Below are 22,746 nucleotides of genomic sequence, written 5' to 3' on the forward strand. Positions count from 1 at the left end.
TCATTCAGCTCTGAGTAAGGCTCTGTTCTTGTTACAGGCAAGTTTTCCTGTATTTGCTATTAAAACACTTCCATTAGTGCTTCATGCTTGCAATGCAAGCAGATGCCACTGGAATTCAAGAGAGATTTAGGTTGAACTACTAAACAATGAAGAGGATGTTTGCCTCGAATGTAACCTTCGACAAATGGTGAGCATGGACTAAGTGGGTCAGCTTTGGAAGGCTAATGCAAGCACTAAGTCATTTGCTTGTGCTCAATCTTAGTGTCAATTATTGCAGATACATTTAAGAAAAAAAATTCTGAGCCTCTTAAAGTTATAGAACGGAAATACTCACCCATTATGGTATTTGAAATAAACGTATGATACGTTGCTTTCCTATATGGAGGTCACATTTATTATAGGAATCATTCATAGTTATTATAAGAGATTTTTTTCCTTGCCACATCTTGATTGACTAAAATACCTTTTGGTTTACTATTAATGCACACTGCTGCAGTGAACAACTTTGTAAGTTAGGAATAAATAAAAGCCTAGCATTACAGTAGTAAGTGTTCCCCAAAACATCTGGTTTATCAGGCCTTTGCAGTGCCTGCTATGTGCGGATCTTGATGTAGGCAAGTGTAAAATGTGCAATATGCAGGTCTTAATGATGGCTTTGGCTCGTTATTCACCATATTTATAGCAGCAAAATGATTTCCTTTTAAAAGGAAAATATGACCTCAGTATGACCTTACACACGCGCTTTAAAGACTGTCTATGAGCCAGAATGATACAAAGAAGTCCGAACATCAGAGAACTAAGCCCCGAGGCACAAAGGTTCAGATTCCTGCCAATTCCTATTGCACTTTTCCAGGGAGGTGTTAAACCCATTATCAGTCATTATGGACAAAATCAGCACTTCTACCTTTAAATGCTGTTTGATTGAACATGTGTTGTGAATGACAAGCTTGAAGTAAAGGGTAAGGTGTACTCCTGTCCATATGCACAGGGAGGACCCCATTGGGATGAAAGGCTCAACCAAAACTCCACATATGATTAATCAAGCAGGATTGCTTCATAAAACTCATTTTCCTTTGCTTCTCTGAAAGCCTCCAGTTGTGGCTTCCACTCTTTTTTGCTATGTCTTTAGTGCATATAGAGAAAGAAAAATTATGATGTTGAAAAGTGATAGTTCACTGACTTTTCCAACAACTGTGTGACAGAAATAAACCAGCTAAATGTCAGAATCAAATATGGCTAGAGCAGATAGCTACASAGCAACATCTCTTGGCATTTCTTGAATATATAGATTTTATCATTGGGTCATTCTAATGAAGCAGATTGCCCTCTTTCTATTGTTTTGATACAAATAGGACATTAGGTAGTAGTATATGTTTTATTCTCATCTGACAGAAAGAATCCACTGTTATGTTCAATTTCTAAACACCGATCTAATCAAAAGATTATTTGAAATAAATCTTCAAGAGACTGATGATTTCTAGCACAAGTTACATTACAAAGCTAAGCACACAAACGTAATAGCAGCACAAGTACATGAGGAAATAACCTGAAATCCCTCTTTAGGAACCCATGCCTACTCTTTAAATCCCATTGATACTTTTGAGACCCACTCTCAGCTGCCATAATTTGGTGTGTAGGTATCTCTTCATGCATAGAGATATACTACACGTGCACCCATGCAGGTTGCATCAATGCTGTTCACAGTGGGAACGTGCAATGCTAGGGAGGTAAAAAATGGTTCTTTGCATCAGCAGGAGCCTGGTGCAGGAATCCTGGGCTCTCCCTTGTTACCCAGAGCATGTGAAGGTTGGGATTGGAGGAGTGTTTGCAGGGAATAAAGAAGTCAGGTGGCTGCCAGCATGACAGTCTGGTGGGACGCAGGGCTGCTGAGTGCACACGTTGGTTTGCAGCAGAGTTCAACTAGAGCATCCTTTGAGTATTGGCATTAAAGCATTTCCTCGAGGGAAGTGAAAGCCTGGAGGAAGCGCTGGTTGATAACACCGCTCCATTGCTCTTTGAGGTAGGTAAGAAACATCCTGTTACCACCTGATATGCAGAGACATCGAAGTGCACTTACACACGCGCTTTAAAGACTGTCTATGAGCCAGAATGATACAAAGAAGTCCGAACATCAGAGAACTAAGCCCCGAGGCRCAAAGGGCAGATCAGTGCTTGAAAAGACTTCTTTGTGTTGCTGTGCTGGCAAATCTTCCTAGGAGGAGCGAAGTATGTGTAATACCACACAGTAAGATTATGGAGAGATACATACAGGTATGTCCAGGTTTGGACACTGCTTGCGACTCCTGTGGGTTGTATAGGGGAATCACAAGAGATATCGCAGTCGCTACACAGGCAAAAAGTTTGGAGTGGCTTCACAGCAGCAGGTCTGAGCCTGCACACAGGAGGAGCATGAGGTTCTGATTCCTGCAGATGAGGAGACACGGCAGGAGAACAGATTCCTGCAGAAGACACTTTTTTATATTCTCACCAGGGATATGAATCTTCTTGAGTCCTTTGCTGAACCTAAAGTTTTCCTCTCTTTTTTTTTCCTCCCGTTTACTCTTTCATTTTTTATGTGCCAGGTGCCTGTCCTTCAGTCTTTTCCTACTAGGGTCAATTTTAAGTCTTTCCTCCAAGATTTAAAGTGATATCTTGCATTAGTCTGCCCAGGGGATTGCTCATGCCTCTCTTCTCTCCTTATGTAGTGGGAGCACTGAACAGTTCTTGAGAAGAAGCTGGCTGGAAGCTGGTGACTAAGTCTATCCACTTTTGAATATTTGTGCAGGTTTCTATCTTTCTTTTTTAGAACCATGAATTGCCAGAGGCAAAGAGGAAGCCAGGCTGGTGACAAATGCAGTATATGGCTGCTCATTTTATACAGAGCTCAGCTTTTAGACCAAGTTATGGCATTTCAGAAAAGGTGATTTCTGAGACCAGTCCAAACAGCTAACTGATGCTGTTACTGATCTGCTTTAAAAGCCAGGATGAAAAACAAGAACAGTCACTATTCCTGCCAGCTGCGGGATGCTTTGTAACTGCCTCGTGCCAATTGCATATCATTCACAGAAAAGATTATCATTTCCACAGTGCCTTGGCTGTGTTGTGTCTTTTAAGTTCCTGCTGATGTTACCTTGTGTTTCAAGATTTCCTAAGTTTTCTTTTGTTTTCCAGGAAATAGGAGAAGAAACAGCTGTTATAACTCCTGTAAATTGAAAGGTGCCAGTGTAAAACAGCAAGTAGTTTATTGACTTCTGCTTATCTGGAATTTCTCAAAACTTGTCCGTTTTGATGATTAGTGCTGACTTCCTACCCAGCASGTCAGTAGATGCTTCAGACTCTGATTCACATGACAGATGAGACATCCATGAAACATCCATTAGGACACAGACCTCAGGTATGAAAAAGGGCAACAAACAATTGCCGAGACTTTCTGGAGTAGAAGTAACTCAAGCCCAAGCTCTACGCACTCAGAAATAGCTGGTGATATTGGTGGTGTAACTTCTTTTTTTGATGGCCTGCCTGTTCTGTGTCAGGAAGATGCAGCCTTGCAACATCTATTGCAACCACTCTGTGATTCAATAGGATTAAATAAAGGAAGTGTTGGCCCTGAATGGCCAGCTATGGACCAAGAAGGGTCAGAGTAGCCATGAGAGAAGCTAACACCATACTCTAAAACCACTTGCCTTCCGTCATATTTGCCTATTGTTTAAGCCACCTATTATGTTTTTGAATGTGATAATTAAAATCCAGGCGCAAAGGGGAATTTGTTCTCCAGTGCTGTTCTGTGCAGAGGTGTTTGAGGGTTTCAGTAGAGTAACTCTTTCTGGTTCTTTGTGAAAACCTCTGCCTCTGCAATGAATCTTGCCAACTCTCTGGAAAATAATCTAATTATAGTTAACGCTATTATGTTCTTCGGTGCTTTGAATAGAGCTGTGGGTAATATTATGATTACTCCGAAGCGAATAGCTGTATGGCGCAATCTGACATTTCATATTGATAAAAGCATAAACATTTTATTAAAAACAACGGATAAGGGAAATTATTCATTTTCTAGGTAATATAACGAGAGAGAGGAAAATGCCTTTGTTTTCTGAACAACAGGAGAAATATGCTTTGCCAGACTCTGTTCTATAAATACATTTAATTAAAACATTGTATTCCTCTTCTCTGATGAACTCAAAGAGAAAGCAGTGCAAATCTAACTTTCTCTTTCCTGAAATCTTGCCATATAACATCTAAAACAAATGAATACCTTCAGTGCAAGACATTCCAATCACATGAAGGCTTATAACCACACCTGAAAAAAAGAATAAGATTAAACATCAAGGAATGGCATAAAGTCTGAAAATGTGCATTTAAATCTTCTGGTTTAATCTCAGACAGAGAGCCCACTTTTTTTTTTTTCCCCTCTCCTTTTTCTTCTTTAATAAAATCCCAACTAGAAGCCAATCAAATTGAAAATGTATTGGCTTTGCTTCACTTCTGGTGTAATTAGTCACATGCTGTTGGATGCTGACTTTGGATGGCACAACAGCCACCATCAGCCTCTCCACAAGAATGGAAATGCAAGTGAAATTTGCTGCAGTCCCCTAAGCTGATTTGGGTGGATCTGCTTTATTTTCACAGCAGACCTGCTGCTAGATGTTCTTAGACTAGTTAGGTTCCTGCTGCAGGGGTAATTCAGGCCCATGCAGGCATGGTTGGTCTCTTTGAAGCTTTGAGTGACAAACCAATGTCTTTGGGTGGCTGTGATATGAGATACGCTGAAAATAGTGATATAAGGTGGGTTAGACGTGGTCCAAGGGTGGCAGTAAGGGATGCTCTGTAGCAATCACCTCTTTTCCCCATGGGACAGAGCACTGTAGCCCCTGCTTTAATTGCAGCCCTTCCTGGTCAAACAGCACCACTCGCACCAGGAGGATCTGCAAAGGGCTTTTTGGAGGTGTCCACACAGAGCCCGGGCTCACAAACCRTGCAATGAGGAACAGAATAAATCCAGACTTTGCTGAAACCGTGTGTGAGCAGAAGCAAGCGCATCCAATATTTGGCTAGATGACTGACACATTATATCTCCCCCCAGAGAAAGCAAATATTTTTTCTGTCAAAATGTCTGTAATACAAACCATTCCCACTCCTTCCTCGGTGTGGAAGCAATAGCTTCTGATTTTAATCAGTGCTGGGTTTTGCACTCCCTCTAGTATCAGAAATCCAAGAACACACAACGCTGTCCTCTGGAGGCAACTGGAGCTATTCTTTTTAAGGTCACAGCAAATGCAATAATGCCAGCAGCTCATAGCGCTCTTCATTAGGCCGTGTAACTTCCCAGCACATCAATCACTTAGTAGAGGGTGTTTATTTACTTTTTTTTATTTATATAATTTTTATATATAGCAGTTTGACAGTGGGTTTTTTTTCTGTTTTTGTTGGTAACCTATTTTGAATTCTCCTATTCAGATCCGTCTGACCCAGTCATTACCGGGGATTCAGTGATGTGGAGCACAAAGGCCATGCTGGGGTCTCAGCACTCAGAGGAGATGCTGAGCCTGTTCAAGAGCTCCAAATGTAGACAGAGGACTGTGCATCCCTGCATCCCACCGGTCTGCCACAACGCTCATCACTGGGCTGGATGAGAATTTAATAGCTAGGATTTACACTAGGAAATGTCTTCTCATCTTTCTGCAGGTCAGCCCTATACTGAGCCTCTGTCACATCCCAAGAGCCCCCATAACTTCAAAAAGGTAATTCTTGGTTCATCATCAGCCCAGCTATGACACTGAGGTTAACTCTCTTCCTGACGCTGTAACACTGGTGTAAGTAGAGACAATTAGCAAGCCTAAATCACTACTTATTTGGTCCTATTTTGCAGCACTATAGATTTAAAAAAGAATGCTGCAACAAAAAATGCTAGGATGCAACCGGCTGTTGTCTCTGAAAGCCACAGCTCAGGTTCCAGGTCCAACTCCCCATGGCAAAACTCTGGTCCTGATCCAGCTACCCATGGCCATAGTTCAGGTGCCAGGCTTGATTCCCCACATCTGTCTTACAGTGATGGACAGAGCCCCAGGCTCTCCTGGCTTCCCTTCCTTAAACAGGGAGCCTTTAGCAAGGACAAATGTTGGTTGTTGCTCCAGGCTCCATCCCTTCCTGCACAGATGCTCTGCCCACCTTCCAGATGCGTGCAGCCACTTGCAGCAGAGGGTTAATCAGGAATTTGGGCTCACTCGGGTTGTTTTGGTTTTCCTTGCCCTTGTTTTATTAGCACTGGCTCCTGGGAGCTTGTGCAGACAGCGGTGCTGACAGCTCCGCGCCTCGCTGCGGCACCTGGCGCATCCCACTTGCCATCCCAGTAATTGCAGACCGGCACGAGGACAGGGCTCGGTTCACACTGCTTGGGAGCTCTCACGTGCAGGGAGCGACGCATGAGAAGAAGGCAAACCCAGTGGGCACCTGCCTAAGGTTTGGCTTCTTATCCCCAGCTTCCACACGGGAACCGGAGGAGATGTAAATGTGCTCCAGGAGAGTGCATAGGGAGAGCTGGCAGCTCCCTGGAGCAAGGAGCATGTATTAATATATCATCTGCTTCGGGTCACACAAAAACACACAGGCCAAGCAACAGAGAGGCTGAGGAAAACACCAGGTATGGAGCCCTTGGACATGCAGGAGCAGCGCAATGGGAAGGAAGGTGCGCACGCAGGAGAGGCTGCTTTGCAGTAGAGCTCTGCCCTTCAGACTCGGAGGTACTGTGGTCAAAGCAAATGCTTTAAGAGATGTTCTGGTACTGCTACAGGACGTTGCACTCATACATAGGCTCTCTGGGCAATTTAACTCCCTCTAAGCAAGGAGAGAGCACAGCCAACTGGTACTTATGTTTCAAGAGCAGCTTTGCCTTTGTGGAAGCAAAGAGAGAGAAATGGGGAACCAAGAAGGTCATTAGCATTAAAGGGAAGTTAGATGACTTGCTGRAGGACATCTCTAGCAAAAGCCAGAGATGTGCTCGGCCCTGTCCTGACTCTCTTGTCTCCTTTAGAGACACCTCGTAGAGCTCTCACGCTAGCCCAGATGTGCTCTCCCAGGAGCGCTGACCCTGTCTGTCTGTCTGTCTCTCCATCCTCACATTCCTTGCTGCTCCAGGTTAGTGTCAGCTCTCAGCAACGGCACAAAATCATTAAGATCCTCCAAATGCCAGGCATAGGCGTCAGTACTCCCAGGGTTTACAGGTGAGCATATAGATGAGGGCACCAGTATCTGGTGTAGACTCTGCTCCATCTGCGGCACTGACCTGGTGCAAAATGCAAAAAATTAGGAATTTCTTGAATGAAAAAACTGCCTCCCTGGACAACGTGCAGCTCCAGGGCAGCATGACTGCTCCAGGCATTCAACGTGCAGAGCCAAGGGATTACTCCGAATGCCTCCRAAGGTCTGTGCTCAGAGAAGCAGCTGTGTTTCTGGCAGTGCTTGTCAAGCATTTCTTTGTGGTAGAAATCTTCTTTTGGGGAAGATTATGGCTGCTGGATCCCGGAGGGCAGCTTGGTGACTGGAGCCTCCCGCCCGCACTCCCTGCTGGAAGCCCCTTCGCTGCCCGCACAGTCTTCAGCTGCAAAATTCAGGTCCCCCTCCTAAAATCATTTGCTGTTGGGAGTTTAGCTCAGTATTCACTGTTAATCAATTAAATAGTTCAACAGTTTTGTTGTTGTTGAACCTTTTACAGCAAAGYCTCATCAGGGAATATGGAGATAATAGGCTTGAAGGAAAAGCCCAAGAAACCTGGCTGTACCTCTCCAAAGAGGTCACCTGCTCGGCAGCATCCCCAGAAATTGAATGGATTCCTGCCAGATTCCCTACAGATTATTTATGGCATTGCAACTCAAATAAGGGGATCACTCTGGGTGGCTGTGGGATCTTCATGTGCCATGTTTTTCTTAAACCTATAGAGGAATAAAAGAGGATATTTAGAATTAAATAATCACAAAGCTTAGGGCTTTATAGGGGATTTGTTTTGCAGTTTGTGGATGTGAGACTAGTTGAGAAATTTCATATTGGGGCATAGTAATAAAAGGACTCACTGAGCAGGTAGGTGTAATGCTGCCTATAAATAATCAGTAAAAGATCTATGGGAAAAAGGAAAGAAAGAAGATATGCTTGAGCTATGTTTTATGACTATCTCTAAACTACAGAGAAGGATGCTCAAAAATGTGTCTGCCTTATTGACAGTCTGCTTTCAGGTCAGTAGAGCAAAAAAAAAGTGATGGGGTAAAACYAGACAAGTTCCCTTTATGAAGCAGAGCGAGAAAAGATTTTCCTTGAGTCATTTAAATGGATTAGAGAAAAAAATGTGTAGTTGAGAAAGTAACACATGCTTTAATGAAAGGGATTAAAATGCTAGCAAAGCGCTTTCCTAGGGAAAGAGTATTAACTCTAAAATGAGAACTGTCCTGCTAGAGCCGAGGATGAAACACGACTGAGTTGAAAAAGCAAATGGGATATTGCTTAAGCTCAGTTACAGCAGCAAAAGAGAAAAAGCACATACAGAACTAGTGCTGTGCTCTCACTCTGCCATGGTGGAGTTTAGGAGACCTTCTGCAAAGGTGTAACTGCTCTTTCAGACCTTCAGGTCAGTGCAAGGTGTTTTAGAGCAATAGTAAACGTTCTTGCCAGCACTGCCCTGCAGGGATGTATATTTGTGCCCTTTCTTTGAAGCCCCACTGAATGATTTTGCTCAAAACTCAGAGACAGGTGATGTCGATTTCCCATTTAAATTCAAGGGTATTACATTGATAAATGCAATCCTGGAAGAGGGAAGATGGCTTCTTATCTGCCCGGGACACCGTCACTGGGCTATCTGTTACTCTCCCTGTGGGAAACCCACACTTCTAAGCCCTTTCAGCTGTCGGCTGTGAAGAGCACATCTAATTTATCTTTCAGAAAACCACAACAGACATGCTTGGGAAGAGAAAACAGTATTTGTGAGTTAGGTGTTGCACTGAGATGTGTTATCCTTATTACAGGTGTCCTGCCATAAAGGCAAGAATCAAACCCAGGATTTAATTGCCAAGCTGAGAGTCTCTCTGTTTTCTGTGTCAGGCAGAATAAGGAGAAGGGAGATTGTGGAGTCAAGAAAGCAAATTGATGGGTCCAGAAAAGGGAATAAGTAAGAGGCAAGCTGAATGTTCAGACCTTATGATGAGGCAGCCTGGACACACTTCCAATGGGAGAACTAGAAACCATGGAGCGACAGTGCAAGGCAGCTCCATCTCCTGTGCCCAAGGCTGCAGARGTGTGTGCCAGCTGGGATCACTGTTGGCGTGTGCTAAATCCTGGGTACCTCCCAAACAGGACAATTTGGTTGAACGTCAGCTTGGGCTGAAATGATCTGGATTTCTCTCAGGGAGGTAAGGATGCCAAATCTAGTATCTGGACCCTGAAAATAACCCTTATTCTGAAGGGAAATTGTCGTCTAATCAGAGTCATTCCTGGAAGACCCCCAACCCCAATAGACAATGACAGAACCGAAAGGCAATTTTTGAAGTGATCCTGTAAATTACTGAGGATCCCTAAAACAGAAACCTTCGCTGTATTAGTGGTAAAATGAGGAATYTTTATTAGAAACTGTCCATGATTTAGTGGGTCTGTTTTCTGGACAACCATATCATCCTACTCTCTACTCTTACTCCTTTTGTCAGACTGGAATACTTCAGCACACAAGTAAATAAATTTAATGAGAAAATAACACTGACATGTTCATTTATCTATCCTGTCACCACTGATCTGTATTTGTGAGGTTATCCTGAGAAGAATGGCTTCAAGAAGCCCCTGATCTTGTTACAAAAAGCACAAGCTGTCCTTTTAAGTGAGATGATAGATTTATCTGAAGGCCTAGCAGCCCTTGAGTACAAATTGTTAAAAACAGAGATATAACTATGAGAGTCATCTCTGGTTACTTCATTGTGTCTCTACAAAGATAAGATATATCTAGATTTCAGCAAGCTATCCCCTCGTTTTATGTGCAATGGTCTTCATTAGAGGTGTTCAAATAGATGTCCTGGCATACAGCCTGAAAGAAAGAAGCTGCATAGCCAAGGAACAGCATTTTGTTCTTTCTGGACCTTTTTGATCCTATAAATTGGCTTTAATACTGCTTCAAGGCTTCCTGGTATGGCTGCAATGTAAGCAGCACCTCTACGCACATGCAGATGCAGCACAGAAGCACACACATGCATGTTGCATGGTCTGATGCAACATAGACAGCTACAGGTAGCCTGTGCACAGCTGTAGGTGGCCCACAAACACTCATAGGTTGTCTATGGACAGCCACAGGTTGCCTGCAGAGCAGCCCACTATGTGTGTTCTGCTTTTGAGAGTCTCATCTACTCAGCATGGGTTGCAGCAGCTCCAAGCCTCCTTTCAAAGCAGCCAAACTATTTCCCAAGCCCAGGCCCTGATTTTGTTTTGCTTTATTTATTTATTTCTCAGTTCTGTATAGATCCAGAACATTTGGATCTCTTCAGTGCTGAAAGCTTTTGTGTTAAGGGAAGAAACCAGAAGAACAGCAGTTACCTAGTACAAATAGGAAATTTTGAGAGGTTAGTACTTACTGAGGCAATAGCATAGAACTCTGCCAGGCTTCAAATACCCACGGAGAGCAGTYGCTCCTGTCCCTCATTTCCTTCCTKCAGCTAACTCTGGTGAGTATTAATCATTAGGCAATTATGTTCTTTAAGATAAATCACTGCAAATTTCTCCTCTGTAAACAGACAAACAGTGTTTTTTTGTAACGATTTAGTTGCCCTGCAATTTCCTGATTAATTAAACAGGATCAGTCAGACAAATGCAGGTTTTTAAGCACTTTGTTTCTGGCTTTGTTTCCTTCTGCTAGGAACATACAAGGAATGATCTTATTTTTAATGGCACTGAGAGGTTAGTTGGGTTAATACCAGTCACTTTGCCCTTGGGCATTGATTAATATCATCTCTGTCAGATAATCTCATATAAGGGAACTGTCAGCGCAATTCTTTATAGTCCTTTAAAGTCCTTTATAGCCTTTGGCTTGTTCCAGCTGAGGGTTAGGCCACCCCAGTGACAACATTTGTTTTGCCCAGACACTGGGCAGCTCTGCTCACCTTTCTCCTCAGCTGTGCTGAGCCCTGCTCAAAGGGGCAGAAAGTCTCTTGGTCCCAGGCACAGAGCTACACGTGGGCAACATGCAGGGAGAAGCTCAGAGGCCACATCTACCTCAGGGAGGAAAGAGAAATCTGTGAGCCCAGAGTGAGGAATATTCTCGGGCAAGTTTCATACCAAAAGCTTAAAATAAATATATCCTAGGCATGGCACCRTATGGGGGATCCAGGCTGAGGACCCTCGTTTTGTGTGTCTTTGTGATCATGGTGAGACACAACACGCTGGATGAGAGCAATTTAGGTCTGACCTGTAGGGCAATTTTGTCCGATCTTCCTGAACTTCTCCAGAAAATCATCAGTCCCCACAGTCATGTTCTGGCTCTGCGTGCACTGTAGTGTGATGCAGATTGCTGGTGCTGCAATGGATGTGGTGGGCACCATATGCTTTAGCTGACGGAGCTGCACCACAAATCAAGGGAAGATGAGCATGGGCAGAATGTCTTCAGAGACCATTTACCGTAATGGCAGTGCTGTTCTCCACACGCTGCAAAGGAAGGGTCCCCTTCCACATAGATTATTGTCTTATCTCAAAGCAGCCATCAAGATGAAGTCAAATTGCCTGGGACAACAGTCGACTGTCACATTTTTATTGGCTTTCAGATAAATGTTCCCTGACACTGGAGCTAGCTGCAGATTCAGTCCTGCCACTTCTTTTATTCCTGCTTTTGTTTAAACAATTTCTTAAAATGACAAACCCAAAGGATCGTTTATCTCCTTTCAATCTCTTCCTTTGTATCTGCCTGGGAATATCACTGATCACCCGATAAACAATTAGCACTCAACCTCCTCCTGTACTTAATACAGCAACAGCACGACCAGGCAAAATTCAGGTTCCTGCTGCTTGTGCTTGCAAATGGCAGCAAGAGCAGTTTTATTTTGTGGATGAATTTTATTTTAGSTATTCTCTTTGGGCTTTTAAAATGATCCTACTTATCTGTTGTGACCTGAGCTAACCCTAAATCAAGTTAAACGCTGCTTGTCTTTTGTTATTCATTCTCTTAGTATAAAGAGTTTTAAATTCCCCACTGGTTCATCTTAATCCTTTTTGATGCTTGGCCTGTGGTTGTAAGGTCCCCTGGAATACCTCCTGTTGCACAGGCACATTAAGGGTGTTTTGGGGCTCATCAGGAAAAGGCAGAAATGTTTGTTGCAGAGGTGTAAGATGCACTTGCTCAGCTGCATGTCTTGTCCTTTTGCTATGCAATGGTGAAAGACAAAATTCACACGAATGTTCTGCAATCATGTAGCAAAAGGGCTTCATCCAGATTGATCTCTGTGTCTCACACCTGGATTTCCCACTTGCTTTAGAGCATGCATAGCCATGGCTAAATGCATGCCCATCAATTAAATGCTGAGATCTGATATCACTGTGTGTCCTCACTACACAAACAGCTAGAGCTGTTCACTTGCCTTCCACATTTAGACAGTGTCTGTGATATGGATGTGTCTTGGGGATCCATATTCATATTCATCTGCATGGGGAAAGTAGTTATAACCAGCAGACTGGAAAAGAAAGTGAAGGCACAGASAGAATAAGAATTTTGCTGTGTATCTACTCGGTCCACCACAGCACACTATATATGGACAGGAATTCACTTCACTGGTGGACCTAGGGAACAAGACATGCTCTTTATTTTGGCTAAGTACATTCCTCTTTCTTAGTATTTGCTAGGCACTTCTAATATTCATATAAAACATAGTAAAAGATGTCAATGAATTCCATGGCGAACCCACTGGTGTATCTAKTGCCAATAAGTTGTGTGACAGCAACAAAAAATGCTGCAGCGTTTGTCCCTGGTGGCTGAAATACGTTGTGTGAAGCACTATGTGCAGGGTGCACTGTCGTGGCCTTGAGGCTGGGATTGTGGCTTCTAGCTAGTGTTAAATGCCTTGGAGCCCTGTCTTCTGTTTGAAGAAGAATTTTTAGAGAAGTTGCAGCTGGATGATCGAACCTGGGAACATTTCCAGGCCTGAAGCTAAAGATATATTAAGGCCGGAGACGATTCAGGTTTGCAGGTGAATTTGTGCCCAGATGGAGAACACCTAGGCCTCCTAGTTTGACCTGTCTAGTTCAGCTCCAGTAGTTAATGAAGAGCTGGACCTTTGACATGCACACCAGCTGACCCTGTTCAGCTTGGATGCCTGATGAGTAGTGGCAGCAGGGTGGTTCTGATGTGGACTCGCACTTCTGTGGCATGTTTCCTTCCAGACACACCTCTGGTGGGGCAGATGTTATCGGCCCACCCTTTTTTATGCCATCCCTTCACTCTTTAGCCCTCCTGACATGTGAATACTCCCTAATTTGCTTCAGATAAAATCAGCTGGAGGGAAAGCCAACGCACTAGGGAGGCTGATGCTCTTTGGCAGGGCGTATGGTGACATCTGCTCYGGGCACAGCGAGATACTGAAGATGTCCGTCCGTAGAGAAAAGCTGACAAAAGTGATGCATCTCTTCCAAAGTGTTCAACTGRTCTGCATGAGCACAAAGGTGAGGAGCTACCACAGCAGGAGCTCTTAGATGAGTGGGGAATTTACTGGGCTGTAGCCTTCACCGTGGAGCAGCTGGAGCTGCAAGAGACTGTCTGTCCCCTGTCCCTTTGAGGCTGTCCTAGCTGCTTACCCCGCTGAAACATCTTCTCCCTCAGGCTACCTGGTTCATGGCTCTTGGCTCATTGCTGTTACAAGACATTTATGTCTCATGACAGATGGCCTATTGCACAATTTTCTTAAAAAAATAAACCTGAGGTAGATCGGAAAGCAGTGGCTCAGGCAACTTTGGGTTGAAATTTTAGCATTTCTTTAAAGCAAATGAAACAACAACRAAAAAGCTGTGTGAGAGGGAGGAAATATTATTACAATCAKATTTTTAATCRGGTTTTATAAGATACCTATCTTGTATTTTGAAAAGACTGAAATATAATGTCACAAGCACAGTTATAATACCTGGCTTTTTCCTTCAAAATACAAAATAATGAGTGAAAACATCCACAAAACTGTCCTCTATGACTGAACACATGTGAGTGCACTGTCTTACAGCTAAGTCACAGAATTTAACCTTGGCACTAGGGCTGGGTTTCCTACACCTGCTTTCTGATTTGCCCCTTCTCATACAATTCGTAGATTTGATTTACRATATATAGCTATATACACAGGAAAAGTACTATGACTTTATCTGTCCGTGGAGTCCCAGCAGTCTTGGCTCACCAGATGTTCCCTACTCATTTAAACCATGCACTGGGCTTTGTTCAATATGATAATTTTAAAATGTGAAGAGGATGGGGACACATCAGGAAGCACTGGAAGTAGTGGCTGTACTGATAACACGTTGCAGGAGAAGATCTATTGCAGCACGTCCAGCTGCATTACCATAACCGTGGGTAATAATTGCTGTGCAAAAACCTAATGGTCAATCTGAGCTACAAGCTGTGTTTTGATTTCTTAAGTCCCACCACCTGCCCAATAACCTTCATTTAAAAAGAGGACCTCTCTGCGGGTAATTATTTAGTAATTTTGACACAAAGGCCAGTGATTGCCAGGCCAGTTTTGCTGCAGTGGTGACCGCAGCTGGCTCCTTACTGCTGCAGGTGCCATGGATGTGGAGCATGGATGGAGCTTGCATTGCTCCCTGGCACCTGCTGGCCAGGGTACGGGCACATTGAGATGCTGAAATAATTAAAAAAACTCCTCAGACTTATTCAAATTTACAGTAAATTTGTTTTGCTATATCTTTACATTGAGGTCATTTTTTTTTTTCTCTATGAAGTTTCTTGCATATAATTTGTTTGAATGGAGTCGCTTCTATGTCACCTTTAATCTTCTGAATGCATCTTATGTCCAGAGTATAAATCCTGGAAAGGAGTAACCTATAATGAGTGCTTAGCCATAACTTTATGGCTGAACAAATGCGCTTCTCTAACATGCAAACTGTTAAATGTTTTCTTATCATACTATAAGTGTGAATTAAATTATAATATGATGAAAAAGTAGCAGTTTGCAGTAATTCCAAATGTGGCAAATCTTCAGTAGTGCATAAAAATATTCAGTGAACTGTGGAAAACATCAGAGCAATTCTAGCCTTAAAGCCTTTCTTCCAACAACCAAAAAGTGCCAAAAACAAGCAAGCATAGCTAAGCATTTCATCTTGGAAGCAGCTTATTGAATTAATAAGACAAGTCAATTAATGTAATGCTCTGTTGCTTCGGGATAAAACATGAAAAGGAAAAATATGGAGCTGTTTACTGTAGTGAAATCAAGCAACCATGAAGTCTATAAAGTTAAAGTTGCTCATTTACCTAAATCCTAAGGAAATGGTCAGCAGAGCTTATATAGAACATTGTATATACTTTTTTTTATATGCAAGTCAKCTGTATGGCGTAGATCTTCATCTGTCCAGCTCAACACTGAGTTAAATAACTGTTTATTCCTGTTATGAGGCTGTTTTACCTTAATATTTGTCTTTTTCTGCATAAACCTAAAGCTGAATAGCAAGTGGCATTCACAGCWGTGGATGTCGGGGTGTCTGATGGCCTCACCTGTGCCTCAGTCAAGACCTCTGAGAGCTCCAGGTGAGCAAAGTTATCWCTGATGGGAGAAGGTATTTAAGGTGAGAAGCGGCTTGCCCTTGACTTTGCTCATGGTGCAGGCCTGTGGAGAAGGCTGCATGTTTGAAATGTCTGTGTTTCAACCTAGGGGTTGATGTTTCAGTCATGGAAATTGATAAATTGGAAGCTAAGGTTAGTAATTTTTGTTTTCAGGTCAGTTCTTCAATTTTTATTTAACTTAATATTAAGCTTGTGTGTACTCAGAAATCTGGATTCTGCTTCTCTGTGAGAAAGCATCTGAGAGGCATGTTGTTAATTAGTGTTGAGTAACTGATTATCCTTGCTAATAGAATTAATTTTCTTAGAAACATTCCTTATTTAACTTTGTGTTTTGACTTACAAAAATAATAATAAAGGTGATCAATAACTCCACCTGTTGAAAACTCTGTTTTTAACTTCTTAACTTCTGTCCCAAATCACTGCCTTTGTCTGCTGGGGACTAATCAAATCAGTTTAGATGGGAGTGCAGTGAGTTAATRAGGACTATAACAAGCAACAGACTGTTGGTGGAGATGAGCACCTTGACTATTCAGGCATAAAATGACTTTTGTGCCTTGCAGAAATGTGTGGAGAACAAATTTACTATGGTTTTTTTTTTGGCTGAACTATGTTGAGTGTGGGTGTGTGACAATGGGCGCAGAAAGTTTTTGAAGGCTCCTCTGCAAGTTTTAAGGCTGCAAGTGGTAGAAATACAGACCGTGGCTATGGGGGGTGCTCAGATGTGTTGGCAGCAAGGGAAGTTAAGGGACCACTTACACTAGAAATCAGTGTGAATTACGTGTGTTATTGTTTATAAAGTTCTGGGCCACACCTTGTTTGGCCTCCTCTCTAGACTTCAAGAAGCTGTGCTGATGCCCTGGGTGGCTGCATAATTTTGCACTTTTTTTGAAACATCTTTGATTTTGCTCAAAAAATCCATTTCCTATTTAAGTTCAAAGGAATTAATTTGGTAAGTGCAATCCTGGAAGAAGGGAGACTTTATCTTGCTGGGACATCATGGTGGTATCTGCAAACCTGTAAAGAATGAGTTTGAAAATTAGGAATGCTTTAGAAAATGTGTTAGTATAGGATGAGACTAATTCTTCTCYAGTCCTAGTTCACCAATTGAACTTCTGGATGTAATCAGAAAAACATGTGACAGTTTCTGGTCAGTCTCTAGAGATTCACAGCCTACCTGGGTCATGTGTGGTTGGTTGTGGGTATTTTTTTTTTTGGTTTATTATATTTTATTATTTTTTATGTCTGCTCCTATGTCCATCACTCTTTGAAATTTGCTTGGCTCTGGGGAAATTTTGGTGTGTCCTTCCAGGTCCAGGACTAAAAGATAGATACACTAAATATTAAACTATTCAAAATTTCTTTCACTTTTGAAATGGATAAATGCCTGRACTATGAAATCAGAGTTGTTTATTTCAGTGTCTAGTGCCCAGGGACAGAGGTGGTGGTAACAAGACACTGCTTAGAAGAGTGTTGCTAGGTAGTAACCTCAGATTATATCAGTAGATGCAATATCTACAGGAAAAAAATGGCAGGATTAGGCCTGCCACTTTGATGTCTCTGTTCAATTCTATTCAGACTACAGAATCAGGAAATATTTACAGGAGCTAATAATTAAGGTTGTCTGACTTTAAGAAGTAAAAGGCAGGCTATAAAGCAGTGGTTTTTTTCCTTTATAGGGAGAAAGGGATGCTGCTTATAATTCCATGGTGAACAAGTGATGAGATTAGCTTTGCTGCAGGAGCCCAGTGGGCTCTTATTGTCTGCCTTGCTTCGTGTCTTGAGTTGAAAAAAAGGCTTTTGTGCAAGTAGGACATCACTTAGGCTGCCTCTGACAAAGGCAGTGTGGAGATGGGCTGAAAAGTAGAATAGGTTATAAAAACATTTAGGAAATGACTACTGAGAGARTAGAAGAGCTAAACTAGAACAAGACACAAATAATAAATCCATCTTGGCCCTAGCTGGGGGCAGCAAGGGCCACCACAGGCTTGCAGCAGTTATAGGGCATTGGGTGCTGGACTTGATGTAAAAATGTAAATTTAAGGAAGTGTCTTTGCTGCTTTTATTTCATTCTGCCCTGATACTTAGGCTGACCAATGTGTTAGGCCTGGGATATTCAGCCAGCTGGGTAAGAAYTGGAAAGAGAAGGGAATTCCTTTGTTTGGTCTTCACTTACATTTGTTACTAAAACTTTAATGAGTCTTAGGGGTGACACATCRGTTACTATTCCAGTAGCAAAACTAATGAAAGATCTCAATTAAGGGCTTGAGTTCATGAGGRGTCAAGTGCACTTTACCTTTGAGGATTTATAGCTGATCTTCAGCATTAATTCAGTATTGATGGTCTTCAAGTTGCAGGACACTTTGAAGGTTCATGCTTTGTCTCATGATTTGCAGAGCTTTCATTTTTTTTTTTTAATGGGGGTAAGGCAGACTGTCTCCATCCCGTAACATTTTGGAACTGTTGCTCTTTTTTACATCAGTATATTTGAGGTACTAACATGGCTTTAGGGGCTTGGTTTCAGATCTGTAGTACTCTGCACTGCCTCAGATGAGGTACTGTGTTCTCTACCAATCTGCCTAGCAGAGTCCTTCAGAAAAAAAAAAAAAGTATCTTAACGGCAGCAGCATTCCCCTCAAAATACTGACATCTTTGCTTGGATTCCAAGTTATACATTGAATAAAGATTTGGCCTGTTCTTTCCTATTAAAGTCTAGAAAAATCTGATCAAGCCATTAGTCCTACATTTTYTCTCATAAAGGTAAAAGCTAATGGCAATTTCATGCTAATTGGTGTGCAGGGTCTTTGGCTTTCTTCAAGACAAGCAGGATTGCAGGAAATACATAAAAAGAGGGACAGGTTCAGGGGAGGTGAGGAGACAACAGCCAACTTCTYTGCTGCAAATCAAGCACCAGCAGCTGAGATAAAACCCCAGGGCCCTGAGCTGGGCATTGCTGGTGTGCACAGCCTAAGTACTGGGAGCCGCGGGCACAGCAGCTGTGGCAAGGTCAGGGTCTTGCCTTCTGGAGCAGGCGGAAAAAAAGGAAAATAATATCACATAAATCATTGCCTTTGGGGGGAGCTGCTCCCTGATTTGTTTTTTGACAGCACAGCTGCTTTTCCTTAGTCTATGGGTCAGCAGTGGTGATAAAGGACTAATAGAGATGGATGAAAATAATTACAGGGTGTGAAAGAGAGGATGAGACCATGAGAATGAAATGAAAGAGAAAATGAAGAGGAATGGCAGGTGAGACAAATCTCATATTCCACTGAGCAATATTTTAGGCTATGGATGCTCTGCTTCAGCTGTAGTTGAGCCCATAACCCCAGTTTCAGATGTGAGCCAAGGACAACAATTTGAAAAGGAGCAGCTTATTTTGTGCAAAGAAAGTGGGCCAGAAATAGAAGGAACCAGGCCAGTAACCTGATGCTCAAATATATGTTTGCTTTTACTCATATGAAGTTGAGTGAATTGCTGCATAGTAGGGAAATAAAAATAACCTTAAAAGGAGCGTTGCATGAAAAACACAGACCTGACATGGGAAAGGCTTCTGCATGTTTCTGAGCTGTACTTGAGAACTAAAGGTACTTGTCAAGCAACAATAGTTTTACCAACCAGACATATGTGTCCACAAATAAATACATAAAATGAAGTAAAATGTTTTTTTCCTGTGATTTAGTTAATATCTGTAGAATTGTCTAGCATGGCAGCAGTGCCCACATTTTTGTTAGGTACAAATTTTGTGCTTCTTGCTGGCTCCTTCTGGTGTTAGAGAATGTGCTGTCTCTGTTCACATTAAACTTCTGCACAAAAGCCCCTTCTACTGGATGGATATCTCTAAGAAATCTTGACCTCCAAAAAGAGCACTCCTGGCTGCAGTGTTTCTCAGGATTTAAATTTTGGCAGAATCAATCAAGGTCAATTCTGCATTTGTCTCATCTCTGCTCTCACCCAAGAGGTTCAAAGTAGCCTCTGCCCAGGGACTTTAGAGCTGAAATGATGCAGGACTGCAGGCTCAGTAGTGGTCGTCCATGGTTCAGTGGCTTCCCAATCCCAGTTGCAGGAGCTGAGCCAGCTCTGAGAAGCTGGTGCTTGCCCAGGATTGTCCACCTTGATCACAGCATCCTAATTGTGCTCCATGTTGAGTTAAGGCAAAGTGGACATCTGCTGGCAATGAAACCTTGTGGATGTCAGCTACACGTGAACCATCTGTGATGTTGGCAATGCAGTCAGTCTCTCGTCTTATTACTGGTTTTGCTGCTGCTGCTAGTGAATCTTCAGTCAAGTCTTCAGAGTCTGTTTTCCTATCTGAGACAGCACTCCCTTTCTTTGTTTCCAAGTGATGTTGTTTTATGAAATAGAATTATTTGTGGTGTTAAGTGTTTTGACTGTGTGACTCTACTGCAGAGAAGGACCTATAAATGTGTCAGGCCTATGATCTGAGTTCAAACCAATGAACTAGAAAGTGTTGACAGCCTTAAACTGACTTTTGTGTGCRTATTTCCCCTTTTGCCTATCTGGAAGATGGATATTTGTGTGGATATTACATATCTGTAATATCTGCTAATGGTCAGTCAATAGTTCTGATAAGTGCATCGCTCATCATAAACCACTTTTTGACAGGATTTTCTGTGTAATGCTAGGTTTGATGGACCCATCACACTGTTCATAGTTGCTGATTGTAACATTAGGCTGCTGCTTCACAGGTCATTTTTTCTTCAAATGTAGTAAACTCAAAGTAATTTCAAATCTTACCACAGCTCTTTATTATTGGAGAGCTTTTGGACAAAGTACACAATCTCRACTTTCTGAATCAATAGGCTGGTAGCTATTGTATTCTCAGCATTTTTCCTACTTGTACAGTTCAAATGTACATAACTTTTTCACATATCTGAAGAAACATGGACATAAATCTAAGTTTCTTTAAATCTTACAAATATTTGATTTTTTCACTTTTTCCCCCTGCCATCCCTTTGGAATCCAGTAGGACCTAGACCTTGAACTTCCTCTTATGTTGATGTGAACGCTTGTTTTGATGTTATGCAGAGAACAGCACGGCTTGCACCCATGATGTGGGACCCGTCCAACTAATCACTGAAACACACCAGGGTTTCACTCACTGAAGTGAAAAAACTGATCTTTTCAGCATAGTGTTAGTGAATGTATCACTGAAATACAYGATCATTGTGACTCCAGGCTGGTTGAATGTTTTTATTATTCTTTTCAATCTGGTGCACTGAAACAAGGAAGGTTAGCTGCATCAGGCTCTTAATTTGACTTCACGTTTTATTAGTCATTATTTTTGCAAAGGCCTTAATTCCCCTCCAAAACATTTTAATTAAAACAGCAATTTCTCAGTGCTGCACTTTATGAGCAGATTTTGCAATAACTTCAAAGAGACGCAGATGTTTACTGAATTTGGTGCGGTGATATTTGAAACTGCCTACTGGCAACGAAAAATTCATAAATACCTCAAACTTTGCTGCAGTAATGACAACATTTCCTCTTATATTTTAGCAAGTCTAATATTTCTCTATTGACCCATTTCATAGACATGGGTGTAAGCACAGTTATGTATTCCACTTCAGCCCTATCTGATACACAGATATGGGATAAATAGATACTCTTGGTGACACCTTGGGCTTCAGCAAAGGACACATAAAGCCATTAACCTGTGCAAGAAATGTTGGAGAACCTCCTCTGATGTGAATATSGAAACTGGAGTTCAGTATTGACTGTCTTTGCACCACTCCCTGGTGACTTTGAGTGGTTACTCGGCTCTGTATTCCTCAATTTCTACYGGTAAAGCATAAGAATGATGCTTCCTGGCTTTTGATCCCTTCATCTCCTAACAGCAGAACTGATCTTTCAGTTTGAGATGGTCATGAAATTTTTAGAAGGGCTAGTTTCYGCAAAATGAGAAATATTAAGGATTTACTTGGGAGGAATTTCTCATTCTTGGTGAGTAAGCCTGGAGCAGACCCAATGAGCTGGTCCTGGGAAAATACTCCAATGGAGAAGATGAGGATAAAGACAAATCTCAAGTGCAACCTAGGGTCCAGATGCCTTCTGCAGTTGAGGCTGATGTCTACTGCCAAACAGAAAACACACAACCTGGCAAGCTGACCCATGCCCTTAGCACAGTTGTCCTCAGCTCTGCCAGTGGGGCTATCCTCTTAGCAGTAAGATCGGCAACTGGGAGTAGGACATGAGTTCCTYCTAGTCTTTCTGTGTGGAGAGAAGCAACTTTAAGACACATTTCAGTCTTGTACCTATTAAAAAGAAGATATAATAGCACTACTTCTTGGAAGCAGTATATCCATTTTAGCTGTGAGAATCAGGCAGGGACCAACATAGAAAGCCTGCATGGAATATGGTGTGACATGTCATGTAGCTGCCTTAATATACAATGTAATTACAGTGACAAATTTCTACCTCTTGAAACATCAGGTGTTAAGTGGCTGCCCTGAAGGAGAGAGAAAGTTAGTGGGAGAGTTTTGACTGATTCTGGGTTGGCAACTGCAGCACTTGCTCTGCAGTGGATTAAAACTGATTAGCATGGCCAAAGGCATCTTGTGAGAGATGGGAAAGTAGGGTGAAAGGAAATTGGAAATATTAAAGAAATTAAGTTGGGCTGGTTAAAATAAGTTCTGCGCTTCCATACTACTTTCTGATGTGGCAGCATGAGGCATACTGAAGACTAGACTAAGCGACTCTTGTGTGACAGTAAGATTTTTCTGCATGAATAAATGGGATTGCTCCCAAGAGTGCTTGGGTAATGGACTAGGCTTGAGTGCTTGAGCCTGCAGCTTTGGTCTTTCTTCAGCWGTACAAGGACTTGGCTGCACGGAGAGTTGGGGGAGCAAAGCACTCATGGGTAGCAGCTACACATCCCTGGGATATGTCCTAGACCAAGAGCATCCCATCTGACCTCAACTCACCTTAGTGAGAAACATGGAAAATCAAACCAGAAG

This window comes from Nothoprocta perdicaria, unplaced genomic scaffold (genome assembly GCF_003342845.1).
Source record: "Nothoprocta perdicaria isolate Ctin4 unplaced genomic scaffold, notPer1 scaffold_9, whole genome shotgun sequence".
NCBI lineage: Eukaryota > Metazoa > Chordata > Aves > Tinamiformes > Tinamidae > Nothoprocta > Nothoprocta perdicaria.